Genomic DNA, 18,309 nt, shown 5'->3' with positions numbered 1-18,309 from the left:
TGAGACCTTTGGCTTTCTCTTGACTGAACTTTTATCTTGTATACGCTCAAACTTGTAGCCATCAGTTTTAGCCATATGCCTGGTGCACCTCCTAACAGAACTATCAGTCCAAGAAGAACTGTCACTTTTCTCAGTAAAAAGAGAGGTAGCAGCAGCAAAAGAATTCTTCCTAGAACCCTTGTTCCAAACCTGCTTCTGAATCTGAGCCTGTGCCTTGAGTGCACTTCTTGTAACTCTGGTGGTTGGAGGAACAATTCTTTTCCTTCTTCTGGCAATCACCTTTTCCACAGCATCAGTAATCTCATAGGTGCTATGTACAGGCTCTGGTAGCAAAGGCATAGACCTGGTGATCCAGTCAAACTTATGTACTGGCCAGATAGAAGGAATTGTGTTCATGAAGAGAGCAGGGATTAAACCCTTGTAGACTTTATCCAAGACCATGTCTTTAGGCAGAACAGGACCACCAGCACAGCTTTGTATACAACTTTTGTAAGCAGGAAAAACCCTATCCAACAGAGATGTGAGATCCTTGCCCAACACCTCAAACTGAACCTCAATTCTGTTAATGACCAGCTGATGTGGAGCAATACCCATGTTAACTGAACCTTCAGAGCTTGAAGAATTGATGATAGCAGAGTCATTGAACTGATGGATTTCCTGAACCACTGGTTGCACCATCTCCAGTTGCTGTTCCTCTTCCTCTGGCTCATCCTCTTCCTCCATAATTTGATCCTGTACTTGCTCAAGAACAAAAGGGGGGTGCTGTACCCCCTGGACATTGTCATGAGGCTGCACTTGCTCCTGCTCATCCCAACCTATCTCAGGAAACTGTGGGTTCACAAAGTTGTTCAAATTGGGCATCATCTGTCCTGGCATAGGATGTGGGTTGCCATTGAGAGGCATTTGATCCTCATCATGAGGCAGAGCATCGAGCATATTCAGCGAGTAAGAATAAAGCAAGCTGCAAGTCCAGGATTCTTTAACTCCTCCTACGGAGGCAAATTTACCGAAAACCACATCCCTGGGGACCTTAGCTTCAGAAGGAAACGCCACATAGCATATAGTTCGTTCAAGCAACACATCATCCTGATGCCAATGCAGAAGTTTCCCAAAAGTACTGATGGCATTGGCTAAATCATAGTCGTTTCTAAAATCCAGCGGAATACTGAGAAACATTAACCAACCATGACGAAACCCTTGCACAGCCCTGTGATTCTCCCTATCATCATGATTAACAAATCGTACAAAAACTCCTTGCTGCAGCTGATAAGGAATATGATTCACAAGAGCAGCTCTAGCCGCAGGACTGCGTAGTCGATAAAACCCTAACCCAAACAGACATGGCTGAACCTCTTCCACTGTACGCTGCAGATGATCTTCGATGAAGTTCCGTACCTGTTGCCGCCAATGCGGAATAAGAGGTCCCGGCGGCGGCGGCAGAAGCTCAGCAACACAGATGCTGTCATGGCGTCGAGGCGGGTCAACGGATGGGCTGTAGAAAGTCCGAGGCAGGCGAGTAGGACCACCGTCAATGATTTGGTGACCATGCGGCAGCCAAGGAGCAGGATCAACCTCAAAGTTTGCCATTGAAGGATGTTTAGGCGGTGGTGGTGGAAGCGGAGATGACGAGGGCAGAGAAACAGAGGAAGAACTGTCCAGACCAGGCTCTGGGGTACGTTTAGCAATATTAATTGAAGTCGAACCGACGTGCCCCTCCAGGACAGCCTCCTCCAGGTGGGATTCAATATCTGCGCCGACAGAGGGTTCATTAATAGCAGTATTATTCTTTTTAGGTACCCATTTGACTGATTTGCTCTGTTTCCAATCAAAACAATGTTTCCTAAAATGACCATATCGGAAACAAAAACGACATCGAATTTTCCTCGTGCAGTCCTTAGCCACGTGACCCATAGATAGACAACGCGAACACTCCCAGAATTGAAACGCCATGTCATCAACCAAATTTTCCAAAGCAATATATCCATGCGGGTCCTCCTCTTGCATTACTGTATCAATTACTTCATTTGTACCCCCTGAATTTGTATGGGAAGAACTTGCACCTTGATCCCCAGCCATATTCATACTTTGATCTACAATTTTGGGTTGTGCAAACTCGAAAGGCTGGGCTGATCCAAACTTCAAAGAAGGCAAAGTTTCTGTGACATGAGTGGGGGGCAAAACAACACCAGGAGTGAATTTTGGGTCTTTATACCCTTTACAAGCTGTATATTCAATAGATTCAGAGAAAGAAAGTTTTCCTTTTGGATCCTTCTGTGTCTTCAGAATAGACTTAGTTTTCCCAAACTTCAAAGCATGCATTCCAAGCTGAACCCTTTTTTTTGTAGGACTAACAAGAGTCCATGATTGTTCACACTCCACCTGCCAGTTACTAAATTCTCGTTGCCAATTCGGGCCACCCCAACTCCAAAGGTGAAAGAAACACTTGAAATGTTTGCATGCAAAACTTCTAAGGTTGAAAAGATGAAAACCAATAGATTTGCTTGACACACAAAAAGAGAAAACTCTATCCCTGATCAGAGAAACTTTAAGATCACCACTGAAACCACCAGTTGCTGCCTCCAGGGCAATCCCTACTGAGCTTTCATCCAGTTTGAAAGAAGCACGTCCAAAAGAAACCACCATTGTGAAATGACTAGAATTAGCAGACGGATGCACTGTTCTGCCAAACTTGGATAAGCAAAACTTAGCAACTTTGATGCCAGGACCATAATCCAGAATTTTAGACAAACTATAATGATCCATCTTAGGAGAATCTTGAGGCTTATGAGAGCTATTAGCTGCCTTGGGAACAACATCAGCCTGTGCATGATCCATGCAAGACTGCTTGGACGAACTTGTATTGCTCAACAATTGTCCCATCCGAACCACATGTATAGGAAAGAATAACTTTGCTCCTACAGAAAAATTATCTTTTGATTCTTTATATCTGCATCCGACAATTTTCCCTTTGGCATCAAATAAAGAGATCCAATCATCCTTGGTGGACAGAGAGAGAGATCCATCATATGCCTTCATCCGCCCTCGGTCAAGATCTTTGTGTGTGGAGTAGGTAATCTTCCAAATCTTAGAGGGAGGAGCGAGATCTGCCAAGTGAGATGGTGCCTTATCGTTGAGCACCGCAGAAGTAGGATCCAACACTTTTGACTTGCCCTTAAGATCAGCAATAGTTTGATCCATGTGTGAAATATCAGACCCAGTGGCTTGATCCGTGGGTGAATTATCAGACCCAGAGGCTTGATCCGTAGGGGAGCAATTATCAGACCCAACATTATAAACCTCAGATGCAGATAAAATGCAATGATCAATCATAACATGAAACTCAGGGAACTCAATGACAGATCCAACTTCAAACATATCAACATCTTTTTGTATGGATCTACCAACAATGGGAACCCTCTTGTCATCTAGAAGAATGATCCAATTGGAAGAAGACCATCCTTGAATCTCCCCATCTTTGAGGTTGCGGACCCCATTGTCGATATCATGCACCGACATATACGAGACATTCCAGATCCAAGAGGGAGAGGCCATGAGATGGCGGGGAAGAACCAGTTACCTTGTAGAGGAGAGAAAGGAGAACAGATTGATCGGCTCAAAGGTGGAGAGAAACCACCAATTGCCGATGATCGCCGGCGACGAGAGGTTTTAGGGTGGGTGGGTGGTGGGAGTCGCCATTCCTTGTTCTCCTCCTCGTAGGTGGCTTCGATGAGGTCGATGAGGTCGGCTTCAAATAATATAATTTTAAAGGTAGCACTCAAGTAATGTACTTTGGAATGGCGGAGAAATACCATGTGGTAGGTAGGTATGGTGGACACAAATGGCATAGTTTTTGGCTCAAGGATTTGGATGCACGAGAAGAATTCCTCTCAATACAAGGCTAGGCTAGCAAGGTTGTTTGAAGCAAACTCAAGTATAAAAGGTGCAGCAAAGCTCACATATGAACATATTGTAACTATTATAAGACTTTATATTGTCTCCTTGTTGTTCAAACACCTCAACCAACAAATATCTAGACTCTAGAGATCAATCATGCAAATCATTAATGGGTACAAGGTAAATGATGCAAGAGCTTAAACATGATCTATATGAGCACAACAATTGCCAAGTATCACATTATTCAAGACATTAAACTATTTACCACATGCGGCATTTTCCGTTTCCAACCATATAACAATGAATGAAATAGTCCAACTTTCGCAATGAACATTAAAGATAAAGCTAAGAACATATGTGTTCATACGAAACAGCGGAGCATGTCTCTCTCCCAAACAAAGAATGCTAGGATCCGAATTTATTCAAACAAAAACAAAAACAAACAGACGCTCCAAGTAAAGCACATAAGATGTGACGGAATAAAAATATAGTTTCACTAGAGGAACCTGATAAGTTGTCGATGAAGAAGGGATGCCTTGGGCATCCCCAAGCTTAGACGCTTGGGTCTTCTTAAAAAATGCAGGGATGAACCACGGGGGCATCCCCAAGCTTTGACTTTTCACTCTTCTTGATCATATTGTATCATCCTCCTCTCTTGACCCTTGAAAACTTCCTCCACACCAAACTCAAAACAAACTCATTAGAGGGTCAGTGCATAATTCATATATTCAGAGGTGACATAGTCATTCTTAACACTTCTGGACATTGCACAAAGCTACTGAAAGTTAATGGAACAAAGAAATCCATCAAACATAGCAAAACAAGCAATGCGAAATAAAAGGCAGAATCTGTCAAAACAGAACAGTCCGTAAAGACGAATTTTTAAGAGGCACCATACTTGCTCAGATGAAAATGCCCAAATTGAATGAAAGTTGCGTACATATCTGGGGATCACGCACGTAAATTGGCAGATTTTTTAAAATTTCCTACAGAGACTACTGCTCAAATTCGTGACAGCAAGAAATCTGTTCCTGCGCAGTAATCCAAATCTAGTATTGACTTTACTATCAAAGACTTTACTTGGCACAACAATGAAATAAAATAAAGATAAGGAGAGGTTGCTACAGTAGTAACAACTTCCGAGACTCAAATATATAAAAAAGTGCAGAAGTAAAATAATGGGTTGTCTCCCATAAGCGCTTTTCTTTAACGCCTTTCAGCTAGCCGCAGAAAGTGTGAATCAAGTAACATCAAGAGACGAAGCATCAACATCATAATTTGTTCTAATAATAGAATCATAAGGTAACTTCATTCTCTTTCTAGGGAAGTGTTCCATACCTTTCTTAAGAGGAAATTGATATTTAATATTACCTTCCTTCATATCAATGGTGGCACCAACAGTTCGAAGAAAAGGTCTTCCCAATATAATGGGACAAGATGCATTGCATTCAATATCCAAGACAACAAAATCAACGGGGACAAGGTTATTTTTAACCATAATACAAACATTATCAATCCTCCCCAAAGGTTTCTTTATAGCATTATCAGCAAGATTAACATCCAAATAACAATTTTTCAATGGTGGCAAGTCAAGCATATCATAGATTTTCTTAGGCATAACAGAAATACTTGCACCAAGATCACATAAAGCATTACAATCAAAATCATTGACCCTCATCTTAATGATGGGCTCCCAACCATCTTCCAACTTCCTAGGAATAGAGGTTTCAAGTTTTAGTTTCTCTTCTCTAGCTTTTATGAGAGCATTTGTAATATGTTTTGTAAAGGCCAAATTTATAGCACTAGCATTGGGACTTTTAGCAAGTTTTTGTAAGAACTTTATAACTTCAGAGATGTGACAATCATCAAAATCTAAATAATTATGACCTAAAGCAATGGGATCATTGTCCCCAACATTTTGAAAAATTTCAGCAGTTTTATCAGTTTCAGCAGTTTTAGCAGTTTTAGCAGTTTCAGGTAATTTTGCACGCTTTGCACTAGGAGTAGAAACATTGCTAACACCAATTATTTTACCATTGATAGTAGGGGGTGTAGCAACATGTGAAGCATTAACATTACTAGTGGTGGTAATAGTCCAAACTTTAGCTACATTATTCTCTTTAGCTAGTTTTTCGTTTTCTTCTCTTTCCCACCTAGCATGCAGTTCAGCCATCAATCTAATATTCTCATTAATTCGAACTTGGATGGCATTTGATGTAGTAACAATTTTATTATCAATATCCTTATTAGGCATAACTTTCAATTTTAAAAGATCAACATCAGAGGCAAGACTATCAACCTTAGAAGCAAGAATATCAATTTTACCAAGCTTTTCTTCAACAGATTTGTTAAAAGCAGTTTGTGTACTAATAAATTATTTAAGCATGGCTTCAAGACCAGGGGGTACACTCCTATTATTGTTGTAAGAATTCCCATAAGAATTACCATAACCATTACCATTAGCGAAGGATATGGCCTATAGTTGTTACCAGAATTATTCCTATAAGCATTGTTGTTGAAATTATTATTTTTAATGAAATTCACATCAACATGTTCTTCTTGGGCAACCAATGAAGCTAAAGGAACATTATTAGGATCAACATTAGATCTACCATTCACAAGCATAGACATAATAGCATCAATCTTATCACTCAAGGAGGAGGTTTCTTCAACTGAATTTACCTTCTTACCTTGTGGAGCTCTTTCCGTGTGCCATTCGGAGTAATTTGTCATCATATCATCAAGAAGCTTTGTTGCCGCCCCCAAAGTAATGGACATAAAGGTACCTCCAGCAGCTGAATCCAATAGGTTCCGCGAAGAAAAATTCAATCCAGCATAAAAGGTTTGGATGATCAACCAAGTAGTCAGTCCATGGGTTGGGCAATTCTTTACCAAAGATTTCATTCTCTCCCATGCTTGAGCAACATGTTCATTATCTAATTGCTTGAAATTCATTATGCTACTTCTCAAAGATATAATTTTAGCGGGAGGATAATATCTACTAATAAAAGCATCCTTACATTTAGTCCATGAATCAATACTATTTCTAGGCGAGAGATAGCAACCAATCTTTAGCTCTTCCTCTTAAGGAGAAAGGAAACAATTTTAATTTTATAATGTCACCATCTACATCCTTATACTTTTGCATTTCACATAGTTCAACAAAATTATTAAGATGGGCAGCAGCATCATCAAAACTAACACCAGAAAATTGCTCTCTCATAACAAGATTCAGTAAAGCGGGTTTAATTTCAAAGAATTCTGCTGTAGTAGCAGGTGGAGCAATAGGTGTGCATAAGAAATCATTATTATTTGTGCTAGTGAAGTCACACAACTTAGTATTTTCAGGAGTACCCATTTTAGCAGTAGTAAATAAAGCAAACTAAATAAAGTAAATGCAAGTAACTAATTTTTTTGTGTTTTCAATATAGAGAACAAGACAGTAAATAAAGTAAAACTAGCAACTAAATTTTTTTGTGTTTTTGATATAGAGAGCAAACAAAGCATTAAATAAAATAAAGTAAAGCAAGACAAAAACAAAGTAAAGAGATTGGAAGTGGGAGACTCCCCTTGGTTGTGGATGTGTTGTTGCTACTAGGGATAAAACATCGATCCTTTGTCTAAGGATATTTGTGTTGATTACATTACGCACCAAACTTAATGCAATTGTCTGTTGTTTACAACTTAATACTGGAAGGGGTTCGGATGATAACCTGAAGGTGGACTTTTTAGGCATAGATGCATGCTGGATAGCGGTCTATGTACTTTGTCGTAATGCCCTGATTAAATCTCATAGTACTCATCATGATATATGTATGTGCATTTTTATGCCTTCTTTATTTGTCAATTGCCCAACTGTAATTTGTTCACCCAACATCTGTTTATCTTATGGGAGAGACACCACTAGTGAACTGTGGACCCCGGTCCTATTCTTTACATCTGAAATATAATCTACTGCAATTGTCCTTTACTGTTCTTCGCAAACAATCATCATCTTCCACACAATACGTTTAATCCTTTGTTTACAGCAAGCCGGTGAGATTGACAACCTCACTGTTACGTTGGGGCAAAGTACTGTGATTGTGTTGCGCAGGTTCGACGTTGGCGCCGGAATCCCTAGTGTTGCGCCGCACTACACTCCGCCGCCATCAACCTTCAACGTGCTTCTTGGCTCCTACTGGTTCGATAAACCTTGGTTTCTTTCGGAGGGAAAACTTTCTACTGTACGCATCACACCTTCCTCTTGGGGTTCCCAACGGGCGTGTCGACTGCACGCATCAAGCTCTTTTTCTGGCGCCAGAGGCGATCTCCTGAATCCCCCGAGATGGGATTGGCGGCGTCTCTGTAAGGTTTTCCGTATCGTGGCTCTCGGTACTGGGGGTTTCGCGACGAAGACTTTAAGTAGGCGGAAGGGCAGGTCAAGGGGCGTCACGGGGGCCCCACACAACAGGGTCGCGCGGGCCCCCTATAGGCTGCGCCGCCCTACTGTGGCGGCGCCCCGTGGCCCCACTTCGTTTCCTCTTCGGACTTCTGGAAGCTTCGTGGAAAAATAGGCCCCTGGGCGTTGATTTCGTCCAATTCCGAGAATATTTCCTTACTAGGATTTCTGAAACCAAAAACAGCAGAAAACAACAATCGGCTCTTCGGCATCTCGTCAATAGGTTAGTGCCGGAAAATGCATAATAATGACATATAATGTATATAAAACATGTGAGTATCATCATAAAAGTAGCATGGAACATAAGAAATTATAGATACGTTTGGGACGTATCATGGCACCGTCAAGATCTTCTACGCGCTTTTGAAAGCGGCAAGTGATCGTCTACCGCAGCAATAAGAGCCTCATCTTGTAGGCTTTGGAAATCTTCAAGGGTGAGTCTCGATCATCTCCTCGTTGCTCCCGTCTTCTTGATTGCGTCTTGGCTTGGATTGCGTTCTCGCGGTAGGAATTTTTTTGTTTTCTATGCAACGAATCCCTACAGTGGTATCAGAGCCGTGTCTATGCATAGATGGTTGCACGAGTAGAACACAATGGTTTTGTGGGTGTTGATGCTTATGTTGTCTTTAGTTTGAGTACTTTGCATCTTTGTGGCATAGTGGGATGAAGCGGTGATGGCGTGTAACTCACACGTTCGTTGGGAACCCCAAGAGGAAGGTATGATGCGCACAGCAGCAAGTTTTCCCTCAGAAAGAAACCAAGGTTTATCGAACCAGGAGGAGCCAAGAAGCATGTTGAAGGTTGATGGCGGCGGGATGTAGTGCGGCGCAACACCGGAGATTCCGGCGCCAACGTGGAACCTGCACAACACAACCAAAGTACTTTGCCCCAACGAAACAATGGGGTTGTCAATCTCACCGGCTTGTCTGTAACAAAGGATTAGATGTATAGTGTGGATGATGATTGTTTGCGAGAGAATAGTAAAGAACAAGTATTGCAGCAGATTTGTATTTCGGATGTAAAGAATGGACCGGGGTCCACAGTTCACTAGAGGTGTCTCTCCCATAAGATAGCATGTTGGGTGAACAAATTACAGTCGGGCAATTGACAAATAGAGAGGGCATAACAATGCACATACATGACATGATGAATATTGTGAGATTTAATTGGGCATTACGACAAAGTACATAGACCGCTATCCGAGCATGCATCTATGCCTAAAAAGTCCACCTTCGAGGTTATCATCCGAACCCCTTCCGGTATTAAGTTGCAAAACAACGGACAATTGCATTAAGTATGGTGCGTAATGTAATCAATAACTACATCCTCGGACATAGCATCAATGTTTTATCCCTAGTGGCAACAGCACATCCACAACCTTAGAACTTTACATCACTTGTCCCCGCATTTAATGGAGGCATGAACCCACTATCGAGCATAAATACTCCCTCTTGGAGTTAAGAGCAAAAACTTGGCCGAGCCTCTACTAATAACGGAGAGCATGCAAGATCATAAACAACACATAGGTAATAGATTGATAATCAAAATAACATAGTATTCTCTATCCATCGGATCCCGACAAACACAACATATAGAATTACGGATAGATGATCTTGATCATGTTAGGCAGCTCACAAGATCCGACAATGAAGCACATGAGGAGAAGACAACCATCTAGCTACTGCTATGGACCCATAGTCCAGGGGTGAACTACTCACTCATCACTCCGGAGGCGACCATGGCGGTGAAGAGTCCTCCGGGAGATGATTCCCCTCTCCGGCGGGGTGCCGGAGGCGATCTCCTGAATCCCCCGAGATGGGATTGGCGGCGGCGGCGTCTCGCAAAGGTTTTCCGTATCGTGGCTCTCGGTACCGGGGGTTTCGCGACGAAGGCTTTAAGTAGGCGGAAGGGCAACGCGGGGGGCCACACGAGGGCCCCACACACCAGGCCGGCGCGGCCAAGGGCCAGGCCGCGCCGCCCTAGCGTGTCGGCGCCTCGTGGCCCCACTTCCTTTCCCCCTCGGTCTTCTGGAAGCTTCGTGCAAAAATAGGACCCTGGGCGTTGATTTCGTCCAATTCCGAGAATATTTCTTTACTAGGATTTCTGAAACCAAAAACAGCAGAAAACGACAAGCTGGCTCTTCGGCATCTCGTTAATAGGTTAGTGCCGGAAAATGCATAAATACGACATATAATGTGTATAAAACATGTAGATATCATCAATAATGTGGCATGGAACATAAGAAATTATCGATACGTCGGAGACGTATCAAGCGGCTCGGGCTAACTTTACATGACCGCGTTCATGAGATTTGCTCCACGCTCGACATGCAACTTGTATTGCATAAGTGGCTTTGCGGGTGTCTGTCTCTCCTACTATAGTGAAGATTCAATTTACTCTTCTATTGACAACACTAGTATCACCGTTGTGGTTCATGTTCGTAGGTAGATTAGATCTTACTCGAAAACCCTAAACCACGTAAAATATGCAAACCAAATTAGAGACGTCTAACTTGTTTTTGCGGGGTTTGGTGATGTGATATGGCCATAATGTGATGATGAATATGTATGAGATGATCATTATTGTATTGTGGCAACCGGCGAGAGCCTTATGGTTGTCTTTAAATTTCATGTTGAGTAGTATTTCAAAGAAGTTGTAATAGTTGCTACATGGGAGAACAATCATGAAGACGGCGTCATTGACCTTGACGCTACGCCGACGATGATGGAGATCATGCCCGTTGATGATGGAGATCATGTCCGTGCTTTGGAGATGAAGATCAAAGGCGCAAAGACAAAAGGGCCATATCATATCACATATGAACTGCATGTGATGTTAATCCTTTTATGCATCTTATTTTGCTTAGATCGCGAAGGTAGCATTATAAGATGATCCCTCTCACTAAAATATCAAGATAATAAAGTGTTCATCCTTAGTAGCACCGTTGCCAAGACTTGTCGTTTCGAAGCATCTCGTGATGATCGGGTGTGATAGAATCAACAAGTGCATACAACGGGTGCAAGCCGATTTTGCACATGCGGATACTAAGGTGGCCTTGACGAGCCTAGCATGTACAGACATGGTCTCGGAACACGTGATACCGAAAGGTAGAGCATGAATCATATGATTGATATGATGAACACTTTGAGTGTTTGCCATTGAAGTTACATCTCGTCTCGTGATGATCGGGCTTGATGTAGTGGATTTGGTTCGTGTGATCACTAAGACAATGCGAGGGATATTGTTTTGAGTGGGAGTTCACCTAGATTTTTAATTTTGTTAAATTAAAATTTGAACTCAATTTGTCATAAACATTAGTCTAAAACTATTGCAAATATATGTTGTAGATATGGCGTCCCCAATCAATTTTAACCAGTTCCTAGAGAAAGAAAAGCTTAAGAGCAACAGTAGCAACTTCACCGACTGGTTCCGTCATGTGAGGATCTTCCCCGCTGGCGGAAATCTGCAATATGTGCTTGATGCACCGCTAGGTGACCCTCCTGCAGAAATTGAAACCGATGAAGTAAAGAATGTTTACGAGACTCGGAAAACTCGGTACTCTCAAGTTCAGTGTGCCATCCTATGCAGTATGGAAGCCGATCTTCAAAAATGTTTTGAGCACCATGATCCTCATGAATTGGTCAATGAGCTGAAAGCTATCTTTGAAACTCATGCGGCCGTGGAATGCTATGAAGCATCGAAACACTTCTTCGGTTGCATGATGGAAGAAGGAAGCTCCGTTAGTGAGCACATGCTCGCCATGACCGGGCATGCGAAGAAACTCAGTGATCTGGGAATAGTGATTCCTAACGGATCGGGGATTAATCGTGTCCTTCAATCACTGCCACCTAGTTACAAGAACTTTGTGATGAACTACAATATGCGGAACATGAACAAAGAGTTACCTGAACTCTTCGCCATGCTGAAATCTGCTGAGATTGAGATCAAGAAAGAGCACCAAGTGTTGATGGTCAACAAGACCACCGGTTTCAAGAAACGAGGGCAAGTCTAAGGGAAAATTCAAGAAGAGTGGCAAGAAAGCTGCCACGCCTCCTGTGAAACCTAAGACCGGCCCTAAGCCCGATGCTTGAGTGCTATTACTGCAAGGAGAAGGGACACCTGGAAGCGTAATTGCTCCAAGTATTTGGCGGATCCGAAGAGCGGCCTTGTCAAGAAGAAGAAAGAAGGTATATCCGATATACATGTTATAGATGTTTATCTTACTGGTTCTCGTACTAGTACCGGGTATTTGATACTTGGTTTGGTTGCTCATATTTGTAACTCGAAACAGGAACTAAAGAATAAACGAAGACTATTGAAGGATGAAGTGACGATGCGCGTTGGAAATGGTTCCAAAGTCGATGTGATCGCTGTCGGCACACTTCCTCTACATCTACCTTCGGGATTAGTTTTAAGCCTCAATAATTGTTATTTTGTACCCGCGTTGAGCATGAACATTATATCTGGATCTTGTTTAATGCAAGACGGTTATTCATTCAAGTCTGAGAATAATGGTTGTTCTATTTTTATGAATAATATCTTTTATGGTCGAGCACCTGAAAAGAATGGCTTATTTCTGTTAGATCTCAATAGCAGTGATACACATATTCATAACATTGATGCTAAGCGAATTAAATTGAATGATAATTCTACTTATATGTGGCACTGTCGTCTTGGTCATATTGGAGTGAAACGCATGAAGGAACTCCATACCGATGGATTACTTGAATCACTTGACTTTGAGTCACTTGATAGATGCGAAGCATGTCTAATGGGAAAAATGACTAAGACTCCATTCTCTGGTATTATGGAGCGAGCTACAGACTTATTGGAAATCATACATACCGATGTGTGCGGACCAATGAGTGTAGCATCGCGCGGTGGTTATCGTTATGTTCTAACCTTCACGGATGATCCGAGTAGATATGGGTATATCTATTTCATGAAACATAAATCCGAAACTTTCGAGAAGTTTAAGGAATTCCAAAGTGAAGTAGAAAATCAACGTAACAAGAAGATTAAATTTCTACGATCCGATCGTGGAGGTGAATATCTGAGTTATGAGTTTAGCATGCATTTAAAGAAATGCGGAATACTTTCACAATTGACACCGCCGGGAACACCACAACTAAACGGTGTGTCCGAACGTCGTAATCGAACTCTCTTAGATATGGTTCGTTCTATGATGTCTCTTACTGATTTGCCATTATCATTTTGGAGTTATGCATTAGAGACAGCCGCATTCACTTTAAATAGAGCACCATCAAAATCCGTTGAAACGACACCGTATAAATTATGGTTTAATAAGAAACCTAAGCTATCGTTCCTTAAAGTTTGGGGTTGCGAAGCCTATGTAAAAAAGTTACACCGGACAAGCTAGAACCCAAAGCAGAGAAATGCATCTTCATAGGATATCCTAAGGAAACTATAGGGTACACTTTCTATCACAGATCCGAAGGCAAGATCTTTGTTGCTAAGAACGGAACCTTTCTTGAGAAAGAATTTCTCACTAAAGAAGTGACTGGAAGAAAAGTAGAACCCGATGAGATTGATGAATCTTCACTCGTTGATCAGAGTAGCGCAGTACCGGAAGTTGTTCCTGTGCCGCCTACACCGGCAACAGAGGAAGCTAATGATAATGATCATGAAACTTCGAACGAGATAGCTACTGAACCTCGCAGATCGACAAGGGAACGTGCTGGTATGATCCTTGTCTAAATGTCATGATTGTGGACAACAATGATGAAGACCCTGCGACGTATGAAGAAGCGATGATGAGCCCAGATTCCAACAAATGGCAAGAAGCCATGAAATCCGAAATGGGATCCATGTATGATAACAAAGTGTGGACTTTGGTAGACTTACTTGATAGCCGCAAGGCTGTCGAGAATAAATGGATCTTCAAGAGAAAAACATATGCTAATGGTAATATTCTTGTCTATAAAGCTCGACTTGTCGCAAAGGGTTTCCGACAAATTCAAGGTGTTGACTACGATGAGACTTTCTCACCTGTAGCGAAGCTAAAATCTGTGAGGATTTTGTTAGCAATAGCTGCATTTTTCGATTATGAGATTTGGCAGATGGATGTCAAAACGGCGTTCCTTAATGGAGACGTTGAGGAAGAGTTGTATATGGTACAACCCAAAGGTTTTGTCGATCCTAAAAATGCTGACAAAGTATGCAAACTTCAGCGTTCAATTTATGGACTGAAGCAAGCATCGAGAAGTTGGAACCGACGCTTTGATAAGGTGATCAAAGACTTCGGGTTTATACAGTGTCATGGAGAGGCCTGTATTTACAAGAAAGTGAGTGGGAGCTCTGTAGCATTCCTGATATTATATGTAGATTTTATTTGGGAATGATATAGAACTATTAAGCAGTGTAAAAGGTTATTTGAATAATAGTTTTTCAATGAAAGACCTTGGTGAAGCATCATATATATTAGGCATCAAGATTTATAGAGATAGATCAAGACGTCTAATAGGGCTATCACAAAGTACATATCTGGACAAGATTCTAAAGAAGTTTAGAATGGACGAAAGTAAGAAAGGATTCTTACCTATGTTACCAGGCAAGGTCTTGAGTAAGACTCAAGGTCCGGCTACGGCAGAAGAAAGAGAAAGGATGAGTCGGATCCCCTATGCCTCGGCAGTAGGCTCTATCATGTATGCCATGCTATGTACTAGACCGGATATAGCACATGCTTGTTAGTTTGACTAGCAGATATCAAAGTGATCCGGGAATGGAACACCGGACAGCGGTCAAGAATATCCTGAAGTACTTGAAAAGAACTAAGGATATGTTTCTTTGTTATGGAGGTGACCAAGAGCTCGTTGTAACCGGTTACACCGATGCAAGTTGGAACACCGATCCCGATGACTCTAAGTCACGGTCCGGGTACGTGTTTATATTGAATGGTGTCTGCGGTAAGCTGGGCAAGCTCGAAGCGAGTGCACGGTGGCGAAGTCTTCAACGGAATCGAGTACATAGCGGCTTCGGAGGCTTCATCGAAGCGGTATGGATGAAGAGGTTCATTGTAGAGCACGGTGTGGTTCCTAGTGCATTGGACCCACTAGTCATCTACTCGTGACAACATGGGTGCCATCGCCAATGCACAAGAACCAAGGTCACACAAGAGGCTGAAGCATATCAAGCTGCGTTATCATTCGATTCGCGAGTACATCGAAGATGGAGAAGTAAAGATTTGCAAAGTACACACTGATCCGAATGTAGCGGATCCGTTGACTAAAGCTCTCCCTAGGGCAAAGCATGACCAACACCGGAATGCCATGGGTGTTAGGTACCTTACAATGTAATCTAGATTATTGACTCTAGTGCAAGTGGGAGACTGTTGGAGATATGCCCAAGAGGCAATAATAAAAGTGGTTATTATATATCTTTGTGTTTATGATAAATGTTTATATACCATGCTATAATTGTATTAACCAAAACATTGATACATGTGTGATATGTAAACAACAATGAGTCCCTAGTAAGCCTCTTAACTAGCTCGTTGATTAATAGATGATTAGTTTCATAATCATGAACATTGGATGTTATTAATAACAAGGTTATATCATTATATGAATGATGTAATGGACACACCCAATTAAGCGTAGCATAAGAGCACGTCATTAAGTTATTTGCTATAAGCTTTCGATACATAGTTACCTAGTCCTTTCGACCATGAGATCATGTAAATCACTTATACCGGAAAGGTACTTTGATTACATCAAACGCCACTGCGTAAATGGGTGGTTATAAAGGTGGGATTAAGTATCCGGAAAGTATGAGTTGAGGCATATGGATCAACAGTGGGATTTGTCCATCCCGATGACGGATAGATATACTCTGGGCCCTCTCGGTGGAATGTCGTATAATGTCTTGCAAGCATATGAATAAGTTCATAAGAGACCACATACCATGGTACGAGTAAAGAGTACTTGTCAGGAGACGAGGTTGAACAAGGTATAGAGTGATACCGATGATCAAACCTCGGACAAGTAAAATATCGCGTGACAAAGGGAATTGGTATCGTATGTGAATGGTTCATTCGATCACTAAGTCATCGTTGAATGTGTGGGAGCCATTATGGATCTCCAGATCCCGCTATTGGTTATTGGTCGGAGAGAGTTCTCAACCATGTCCACATAGTTCGCGAACCGTAGGGTGACACACTTATGGTTTGATGTTGTAATAGTAGAACTTGAATATGGAATGGAGTTCGAAGTATTTTTCGAAGTCTCGGATGGGATCCCGGACATCACGAGGAGTTCCGGAATGGTCCAGAGAATAAGATTCATATATAGGAAGTCATATTCCAAGTTTGGAAATGATCTGGTGCATTTATGGAAGGTTATAGAAGGTTCTAGAAAAGTCCGGAAGAAATCACTTTGGAAGGCGGAGTCCTGAAGGGACTCCACCTCCCATGGCCGGCCAACCCTAGAGGGGGGAGTCCAAGGTGGACTCCACCAAGGGGGGCGGCCACCCCCCCCCACATGGAAGGGTGGGAATCCCACTTGAGGTGGGACTCCCACCTTGGGTAGGTTTCCCTACAACATGGAAGGTTTTGGTTGGGGTCTTATTCGAAGACTTGTAGTCCAACACTTGGGGGTTCCACCTATATAATGAGGGGCCAAGGGGAGGGGGCCGGCCACCACAACACCACCACCTTGGCCGCACCCAAGGAGGCCGGCCACCCCCTCTCCCAAACCCTAGCCGCCCCACTCCTCCACCTCTCCCGCAACGCTTAGCGAAGCTCCGCCGGAGTTCTCCATCGCCACCGCCACCACGCTGTCGTGCTGCCGGATTCAAGGAGGAGCTACTACTTCCGCTGCCCGCTGGAACGGGGAGAAGGACGTCGTCTTCATCAACACCGAACGTGTGACCGAGTACGGAGGTGCTGCCCGATTGTGGCACCGTCAAGATCTTCTACTCGCTTTTGAAAGCGGCAAGTGATCGTCTACCGCAGCAACAAGAGCCTCATCTTGTAGGCTTTGGAAATCTTCAAGGGTGAGTCTCGATCATCTCCTCGTTGCTCCCGTCTTCTAGATTGCATCTTGGCTTGGATTGCGTTCTCGCGGTAGGAAATTTTTTGTTTTCTATGCAACGAATCCCTACAAGCTGATTAGACCTTATTGTACTTGCTCTAAGCGCACTCAATACATTTACGTTTCCTTCTGTTAGAGTATTTGATTTGAAGAAACGTGATGGGCGGGTGTTGTCAATCATAAATGTCTGATGATAGCTCCATACTTCTCCAAATGCCGATCGATGATGCGGCTGTTTTGCAGCCCCCTGCACGTCAAGGAAGATATCTAGTTCCTCGTGGCCACTCTCGCATCATTTGGTGAGGTGACCGGTTTGATCCCCTCGACGAGTCACCGTCAAGGAAGAACATCACCATGCCTGGCCGATGGTTCGAATCTTGGTCCGAGTCGTCCTAATGTCGCAAGCAATCTACTACTTCAATTCCATTGATCTGGCAAAATAAGCTATTAAATTTATCACAACATCTAGGGTTTAGGGAGCTAGAATAATGTCACTATGTTCGGCGGTTAGTATTATTTTTCTTTGCAAAAAAAAAATTGGTTGCCACATTTCTTCATTTGTATCTATGGGAAGGATGTGACATGGTCACAAGAGTAAAATGCGAAGTGAACTGAGAGACGGTTTCCCTCCCATTGAACATAACCCTAGGTGGCATTTGCATCTTGCATCCCAAAAACTATGCATCCACCTTAAGAATTAGATGGATGTGCCTTGAATGGGTCGATGAATCTAAAGCTTGGATTGGCTTTGGGAACCCTTGCCTTGGTCAAGACATAGATCACTTGGCAGGGGCACCTTTGTCACGGTTGGAGATGGTGAGAAGGATAAATTTTTGGCCTCACCGAGAACCATAGGAAATACATAGGTTTGAAAATATTATGTTGGAAAAAATGAATAATTGTTAGGTTTCAGAATGCGATTTGAGA

The sequence above is a fragment of the Lolium rigidum genome, chromosome 5, assembly GCF_022539505.1.
Source record: "Lolium rigidum isolate FL_2022 chromosome 5, APGP_CSIRO_Lrig_0.1, whole genome shotgun sequence".
In the NCBI taxonomy this organism is placed as follows: domain Eukaryota; kingdom Viridiplantae; phylum Streptophyta; class Magnoliopsida; order Poales; family Poaceae; genus Lolium; species Lolium rigidum.
The sequence above is the reverse complement of the archived record's forward strand: the minus strand, read 5'-3'. Positions refer to the sequence as shown.